The sequence below is a fragment of the Sapajus apella genome, unplaced genomic scaffold, assembly GCF_009761245.1.
Source record: "Sapajus apella isolate SASKATOON/1434 unplaced genomic scaffold, GSC_monkey_1.0 scaffold144, whole genome shotgun sequence".
NCBI classification, from domain to species: Eukaryota; Metazoa; Chordata; class Mammalia; order Primates; family Cebidae; genus Sapajus; species Sapajus apella.
In genome coordinates, this window is record NW_022437084.1 from 578,303 (window position 1) to 587,794 (window position 9,492).

The 9,492-nt window shown below is 38.0% G+C and overlaps 1 long non-coding RNA gene across 1 annotated transcript in view; it reads right to left on the reverse strand.

The window, feature by feature from the left end:
* Positions 1–21: 21 nt before the first annotated feature.
* LOC116540737 overlaps positions 22–9,492 on the reverse strand; it is a 23,342-nt gene continuing 13,871 nt past the window's right edge. Inside the window, exons 2-3 of the long non-coding RNA XR_004264572.1 lie at positions 7,233–7,342; positions 22–1,119 (exon numbers count right to left, since the gene is read on the reverse strand). This is a non-coding gene — a long non-coding RNA (uncharacterized LOC116540737). The remainder of the gene's footprint in view (positions 1,120–7,232; positions 7,343–9,492) is intronic.

Below are 9,492 nucleotides of genomic sequence, written 5' to 3' on the forward strand. Positions count from 1 at the left end.
AAAAAAAAAAAAAAAAAAAAAGAGAGATATTCATAATACTCTCTCACAAAAACAAACGCTAGAACCAAATGGTTTAACTGACAGAGTCCATCATATCTTAACTATCACATAAGCCAATCCTACTTCAATTCAACAGCACTGAATGGTTACCAGAATTTTCTACACTTATTTTTGCTAAAAATAATGAGGATGTCTCATTGGTTATGAAATTAATAAAGAAATATAAAATTTAACGGTCAAAATAAGTTATCTGGATTTTGCAAAAGACAAATTTACAATTTATGTACAACATTTGCTCCTTTTGTGCATGTTTTTAGGCCAACTGAAAAATAAGAGGTAACACAGTTTATGTAGGACCACCACTTTTTTTCTGAGACCATCTGCCAGTTTGAAAGTTGCCCAAACCACCCTCAGTTTCAGTAATTCTCTATAAAAAAACACAGAACTCACCTGGAGCTATTGTGTTCACTGTTAATGATAAAATACTTAAACAAAGTTAGGTAAAACTCACATTAATTAATTGCACACCAATACTCTTGATTTCCAAATGTAACCATTTTCTGTACTTTTGTGTTTATCCACCTTTTGTGTAGTTTTAGTGTACATCTGATATTGCATCTCTAATTGCACACAAATTAAATATATATTCACACCATACATATAGTCTTGTCTTCGTTCAATGGGTTTACATAAATGTGATACTGGACTTGCTGGCCCATTAAATTTATTTCTTCATTCAGTTATCCATGAAGAGATATTTTCATTCCCTGAAATTCTAGAAATCATTATCTTTTCTGAAACACTACCTGTTCATACATTTAAAGAGTTCAATGTACTCCATCACACATATCATGGAATGTGGATCACTGATAATGTTGATACATGTACTTGTGCATAATTCCACATGTAGATTTACCCATTTTAGAAGTGCATTTCCCCTTTGTAATTAGTAAGTACTCACTGCAGTAATACTTTGAGGTGTCCTAAAGAATTTTACTTTTGATCATATTGTTTTAGAATCTACTTACGATTTTTTCGTGTGACTCAATCATCAGATGATGATGGTAGGACAGATGTACTGAAGTTCCATCATGTATAAGGATTTTGGTTGACAATCCGCTGTAAAAAATGAGATTTCCCTTTTACCCCTTCACATTTTTATTATCCCATAAGTTTCAAAGATTCCTTTCCACTTGCAATGAAATATTGCAATATTGCAGGGAAAGCAATATTTCTGTAATTTTGTTGTTGTTGTTCAAGTTATTCCAAATGTGTTCATTGGAAAGTTTCCTAGCTGGGCTATAACTGACCAGTTTTTAAATTTCTTTTGTATTATTGAATTAAAATACACACAATGTAAATTCACCATTTTAGACAGTACAATTAAGTATACTTAGTACATTCACAATATTGCATAACTATCCTATTTGTCATCCCACAAAGTAACTTAGTACCCATTAGACAGTCACTTCTAATTTCCTCCCTCCCCACAACCTGGAAATGATTGCGGTTTTTTACTTTTTGAATCAACAATATATTCAAAATTAACCCCATACTCTCTCTTACCTAGGGTGGAGTAAGCCATTTCTCCAAAAAGTCCTGGTTCCATTTATACGGATTTGTGTTTAGAAATCAAAATATTATGCTGGAATTTTTTTTTTTCTTTTAAACTTTTATTTTAGGTTCGGGGTACATGCACAGGTTTGTTATAGAGTTAAAATCATGTCATCGGGGTTGTTGTACAGATTATTTAATAACCCAGGTACTAAGTCTAGTATCCAATAGTCATTTTTTCTAATCCTCTTCATCCTCCCACCCGCCACCCTCAAGCACTGTGTCTGTTATTTCTTTGAGTCCATGTGTTCTCATTATTTAGCTTCAACTTCTAAGTGAGAACACGTGATATTTGGTTATTTGTTTCTGTGTTAGTTTGGTTAGTATAATGGCCTCCAGCTCCATCCATGTCTTTTCAAAGGACATAATCCCATTCTTTTTACGGCTGCATAGTATTCCATGGTATATATATACCACAACATATTAGAATCCCTGGGGCACAGATAAGGCAGTGCTGGGACAAATTATAACACTAAACACTTATATCACTAAGTTAGAAAGATAAATTAGCAACCTAACATCACAACTAAAAGAATTAAAGAAGCAAGAGCAAACCAACCTCAAAGACAGTAGAAGACAAGAAAAAAAAAAACACAAAAAACCACAGGTGAACTGAAGGATATTGACACACGAAAAACTATTCAAAAGATCAATGAATCCAAGAGTTGCTTTTTTGAAAAAAATTAAAAAGGTACATCGACCTCTAACTAGATTAATAAAGAAAAAAAGAGAGAAAACCCAAATAAACACAATTAGAAGTGACAAAAGGGATGTTGCCATGGACCAAACAGAAATATAAATGACCATTTGCTTCTACTGTCAACACCTCTATGCACACAACTAGAAAATCTAGAAGAAACAGATAAATTCCCAGACATGTAACCTTCCCAAGACTGAACCAAAAAGAAATTAATTCTCCAAGCAGACTAATAATTTCTCTTTATGGAAATAAAGATAGTATCTCCCTTTTGGGCAAATGGTGAAATTGGTTTGCTAGTAGAGTCCTTTAAAAGATTAAATTTCAATAATGAGCTGCAAAATTGCATCAGTAATAAATAGCCTACCAACCAAAAAAAGCCCAGGACCAGACATTCACAGCTGAATTCTACCAGATGTACAAAGAAGAGCTGGAAACTTCCTATTCAGAAAAGAACTTCCTATTCAGAAAAAACTGAGAAGAAAGGACTCCTCCTTAACTCATTTTATGAGACCAGCATCATCTTGATACAAAAACTTGACAGTTACACAACAAAGAGAGAAAAATTCAAGCCAATATCCTTGGTGAACATTGGTTTAAAATCCTCAACAAAATACTTGCAAGCCAAATCCAGCAGCACATCAAGAAGCTAATGCAGGCCGGGCATGGTGGCTCATGCCTATAATCCCAAGATTTTAGGAGACTGAGGAGGGAGGATCACTTAAGGTCAGGAGTTTGAGACCAGCCTGGCCAACATGATTAAACCCAGTCTCTACTAAAAATAAAAAAATTAGCTGGGTGTGGTGGGACACACCTGTAATGCCAGCTTCTATGGAGGCTGAGGCATGAGACTCATTTGCACCCACAGGCAGAGACTGCCGTGAACCAAGATCACACCACTGCACTCCAGCCTGGGTGATAGAGTGAGACACTGGCTAAAACAAAGAGGAAAAAGCTAATCCACCAGAATAAAGCAGGCTTAATCCCTGGGATACTAGGTTGGTTCAGCAGATGCAAATCAATAAATGTGATTCATCACATGAGCAGAACTAAAGACAAAAACCACATGATTATCTCAATAGATGCAGAAAAGGCTTTTGATAAAATTCAACACCCTTCATGTTACAACCTCTTAGTAAACTAGGTACTGAAAGAAGATATCTCAAAATAATAAGAGCCATCTATGACAAACCCATAGCCAACATCATACATGCTGAGTGGGCAAAAGCTGGAAGCATCCCCCTTAAAAACCAGCACAAGATAAGGATGCCCTGTCTCACCACTCCTATTCAACATAGTATTAGAGGTTCTGGCCACAGCAATCGGGTAAAAGAAAGAAATAAAGCATGTCTAAATTGAAAGAGAGAAAGTCAAACTATTCTTGTTTGCAGACAACATAGTTGTGTACCTAGAAAACCTCATAGTCTCCGCCCAAAAGCTCCTGGAGCTGATAAAACAACTTGAGTACATTTTCATGGTACAAAACCAATGTATAAACATTACTAGCATTCCTATACTCCAAATATAGCCAAACTGAGCACCAAATCAGAATGGTAATCCCATTCACAATTGCCACAAATAGAATAAAATACCTAGAAATACAGCTAACCAAGGAAGTGAAACATCTCTACAATGAGAATTACAAAACATTGCTCAAAGGAATTAGAGATGACTCAAACAAATACAAAAGCATTCCACTCTCATGGATAGGAAAAATCAATATTGTAAAAATGGCCAAACTGCCTGAAGCAATTTACAGATTCAATGCTATTTCTATCAAACTACCAATGATATTCTTCACAGAACTAGACAAAACTATTTTAAAGGTCATAAGAAACAAAACTAAAAAGCCCTAATAGCCAAGGTAATTCTAAGCAAAATGATCAAGGCAGGAGGCCTCACATTACCTGAATTCAAACTACACTACAAGGCTACAATTCCCACTGAAACAACCTTCCAAAGTAACACATCTTGGTATCACAGAAACAGGACAATTGGAAGCTCGGCCCTTGCTACTTTTCCTGGACTCTGCTCTATAAACTTCTCCCCTTGGCTGTTTTTAATCTGTATCCTTTCCAGGCAATAAACTGTAATACAGGCTGGGCGCACTGGGCGCGGTGCCTCACGCCTGTAAGCCCAGCACTTTGGGAAGTCCAGGTGGGTGGATCACGAGGTCAAGATATCGAGACCATCCTGGCCAACATGGTGAAACCCCATCTCTACTAAAAATACAAAAATCAGCCGGGCGTGGTGGGACGCGCCTGTAGTCCCAGCTACTTGCGAGGATCAGGCAGAAGAATCGCTTGACCCCAGGAGGCGGAGGTTGTAGTGAGCCAAGATTGCACCACTGTAAGACTCCGTCTCCAAAAAAAATAAATAAAATAAAAATAAACAGTAATATAGAGTACAAATGCTCTCAGATAATTTTCTGTGTTCTTCTATAAAATTAGTGAAAGTGAGAGTGGATTTGGGGACCTCCAAACTTGCAGACAGTATCAGAAGTAGCAGGCATCTTGTGAAAATTGTGTTCCAACTTTTCAGGTGGCTTAAAAACCCTCACATGAGGAATGAACGGTGGACTTAAAGTGTGGGTTTGTCTGTTGCAAAATCCAAGGAATTGATTTTTATCATTAAATTTTACATTTCTTCGTTAATTACATAATGAGTTGGTGGTCCTTATTTTTCTTGGGAGAAATATTTGAAATTATTCTAGTAACCATTCAATGCTGCTGAATTGACAAGGTAGTACTGGCTTATGTGACAGTTAAAAAAAAAATAGAATCTAAGTCCAGGTGCGGTGGTTCACACCTGTAATCCTAGCACTTTGGGAGGCTGAGCTGGTGGATCATGAGGTCAGGAGTTTGAGAACAGCCTGGCCAACGTAGTGAAACCCCATCTCTACTAAAAATTAGCCAGGTGTGGTGGCAGGCACCTGTAATCCCAGCTACTCAGGAGGCTGAGGCAGGAGAATCGCCTGAACCCAGAAAGCGGAGGTTGCAGTGAGCTGAGATTGTGCCACTGCACTTCAGCCTGGGTGACAATGTGAGACTTTGTCTCAACAAAAAAAAAAAAAAAAAAAAAAAAGAGGAATCTGCTAGTTAAACCTTGTAATGATGGTCCTTTCATTTGTAAAAGAAGTTATAAACATCTCTTTCTTCTAGGGTTAGTGTTCTGTTTAGACTTCCTATCACTTCTGGGGCCAATATTGGTAAAGTATATCTTCGTAGAATATTTCCATATCATCAGCCAATTAATTTTCATGTAATTGTACAAATGAGTCCAAAGATTCCTAATGTGAATTATTAACACCATAGTCTTACTTGTACCACTAGACATCCTTCTCAGGAACTTTGATTCTGTTGATCTTAGAATACTTTAGAATGGTACAGCTTAGGGGTCTGCAGATTAAGAATTATTTTGAACACCAAGAGCATTAGCAACAAACACCAAAAGCATTGGCAACAAAAGCCAAAATAGACAAATGGGATCTGATTAAACTCCAGAGTTTCTGCACAGCAACGGTAAAAATCATTAGAGTGAACCAGCAACCAACAGAATGGGCAAAAATTTTTGCAATCTACCCATCTGACAAAGGGCTAATATCCAAAATCTGCAAAGAACTATAACAGATTTACAAGAAAAAAACAAACATACCCATTCAAAAGTGGGCAAAGGATATGAACAGACTCTTTGCAAAAGAAGATATATATCAGGCCAACAAACATATGAAAAAATGCTTATCATTACTGGTCATTAGAGAAATGCAAATCAAAACCACATTGAGATACCATCTCACGCCAGTTAGAATGGCGATCATTAAAATATCTGGAGACAACAGATGCTGGAGAGGATGCGGAGAAATAGGAACACTTTTACACTGTTGGTGGGAGTGTAAATTAGTTCAACCATTGTGTAAGACAGTGTTGCGATTCCTCAAGGACCTAGAAACAGAAATTCGGTTTGACCCAGCAATCCCATTACTGGGTATATATCCAAAGGAGTATATATCGTTGTATTATAAAGACACTTGTGCATGTATGTTCACTGCGGCACTGTTTACAACAGCAAAGACCCGAAACCAACCCAAATGCCCATCGATGATAGAATGGACAGGTAAAATGTGGCACATATACACCACGGAATACTACGCAGCCATAAAAAAGGATGAGTTCCTGTCCTTTGTAGGGACACGGATGAACCTGAAAACCATCATTCTCAGCAAACTGATGCAAGAACAGAAAATCAAACACCGCATGTTCTCACTCATAGGCGAGGGTTGAACAATGAGAACACATGGACACAGGGAGGGGAACATCACACACACACACACACTGGGGTCTGTTGTGGGGAACAAGGAGAGGGACAGTGTGGGGTAGGGAGTTGGGGAGGGATAACACTGGGAGAAATGCCAGATATAGGTGATGGGATGGAGGTACACATTGCCATTTATGTACCTATGCAACAATCCTGCATGTTCTTCACATATACCCTGGAACCTAAAGTGCAATAAAATATCAAAAAAAAAAGAAAGAAAAGAAAGAAAGAAAGAAACTCAAAGGAAAAAAAAAAAGAATTATTTTGATTTTGGGGGAGAAGAACTAGGGAGGCCCAGAATTCACTGGGACACACAGGCGTCTCTGAAAGTCCCTCATGGATCAGAGGTCAATATTTTCTGCTCCTTCCATATAAAACTCTGTGTGTTTGCCTTTAGGGATCATGAAAAAGTAAGAGCCTCTCCCAAACACTTCAGTGGTCTCACTGAAGATACTCGCAAGAAACTTTTAATTGACACTGGTAATTAGCAACTGGGAAAAGGGATTTCAGAGATGTTCTCAGCTCCCCAAGCCTGCGCTGTCATGGCCACTCTAGGTGAAATGATAATTGCAGTTCTGAGGGGAGGTGAGGTCACAGAATCACTAACCTTTATCTGACGCTCTGGCTGCCCCTCTCCCTCATGTACCGGCTGTCATGACTGAGCTCATCACCCTGGAGTCCAGTGAGTATTTTCCATCTTAGTCTGAGAAGCAAAGCCTGTAAGGAAAAGAAGTATTTTTGTGTCTGGAAAGGGATTCTTCTAGGGTAGAAACACATTCAGCGGCACAGCTAATCAAGGAGAGAAATAATTCTTCATCTATATACTGAGTTAGTTTAAAAAAAAAAAAAAAGGTACTATATCTTTGCCAATCCCTGTTGGCTACTTTTCAATAAAACCCTCACTGAGGATGATTCTTGGTCAATAATTCAAGTGAACATAAAATCTGACATCTGATTTTTAACATGCTGAAGGATTGTAGTAATAAAATAGTTCCACTGTTCATATTCTCACAACAAATCAAACACTAAATTTCCAGTATTGTTATTGTAGGTATGTTTATAAACCTATATGCTTATAATAAAGATTAAAATGGAACTAGAAGAATTACTGAATCTTGTGCAGAAATCATAATCTGAATTTGTTCTGGTATTAAAATGTTTTTTTGTTTTTTGTTTTTTGTTTTTTTTTGAAACAGAGCCTTGCTCTGTCACCAGGCTGGAGTGCAGTGGCTCAATCTTGGCTCACTGCAACCTCCATCTCCTGGGTTCAAGCGATTCTTCCACGTCAGCCTCCCGAGTAGCTGGGACCAGAGGCACGTGCCACCATGCCCAGCTAATTTTGGTATTTTTAGTAGAGACAGGATTTCACCATGTTGGCCAGGATGATCTCGATCTCTTGACCTCGTGATCCACCCACCTCAGCCTCCCAAAGAGCTGGGATTACAGGCGTGAGTCACCATGCCCGGCCAAAAATGTATATTTTTATGTAAATCTAGGTTTATGACCCAGTTAATAGAGATAGTACTTGTGTCTTTACTGAAAAACCTGTGGTCTGATGATTATGGCGACACTGCATTTCCTCTTGAAGTGGGAACACATTTAACAGAAAGTAATGTTCTTATTGTTATGGCTTTTGGACAACAGTTCTCAGGGTCAAATATATCTTTGTTATTTCCTGAGGTTTAGTAATATTCTAACATCAATACTAAGATCATAATGCATGTTTCTGTTGCCTGAATTTATATATTGTACAAGATTTCCTATTCCCCAGATTCTACTTACGTTAATTTCTTGTGTGTTAATATCTTCCAAAATCTCACATCATTACTAATACTTGTATATAACCTAGGTATTAGTGATACATAAGCATTTAGCCTGAAATTAGTAATAACATTCAAATCTGGGAAGCCTCTTAATAAAATAAAAAAATTAGCACATTTTTCTCAGAATATTGGATTTCGATTAAAATGTAGCCCACATTGCATGTCCCCATACAGGATCCTCTGGCTCTGACAGTATCAGTCAGTGGGAACCGGCAGAAGGACCTCCAGATATTTGGCAATAGGAAAGATCCACATATCTCAGACTAGAGGTAGAATCCTGGGCATCTTCTTGCTTCTTTACCACTATCTTTTCCTTCCCTGCACTGAATGCAGGTTGAGGCCCATAAATTTGACTCTCATGCACCCAATTATAGTCACTTCATGGTCATTCTCTTTAAAAGTGTTCCCATGACCATGGAAGCTTTTAGGCTGAAGCATTTCCTTAATGTTTTGGATAAATGTTTCTAACCTGACAGAGATGGCAGGTTATGTCCACTATCATCACTTTCCTTGAGTGTCTCTAGCCATCTCAATAAGTCCCAAGAACCCCAGGAGGGTAGAATCTAGAATGAAAACCCTCACATACACTGAGTTTTTCCATTTCATCTGCTGGATTCTGCAGTGCTGGTACATATCATTTGTCTCATATCTATAAGGTTGTCAAAGCAGAAAGAAAACATCACAAAGAAAAAAATTAGGATACTGTTCTGCTGAACTTCATGACACAAATGTAACTCATGCTATGCACTGTTGTTCTTTTCACCTGGTATTTCTTGTTTGGACTCATGACTTGGGCCTGTGACTATATAAACTTTTGCTTGTCTTAACACAAGCAAAAGGTCAAACACATTCACAGAAATAACCTTTTCCCCAGGTACTTTTTCCAACTTTTCAAGTGTGATTATGTGTATTTGGTTAAAGAAACATACACGCCGGGCGCGGTGGCTCACGCCTGTAATCCCAGCACTTTGGGAGGCCGAGGCGGGTGGATCACGAGGTCAAGAGATCGAGACCATCCTGGTCAACATGGTGAAACCCCGTCTC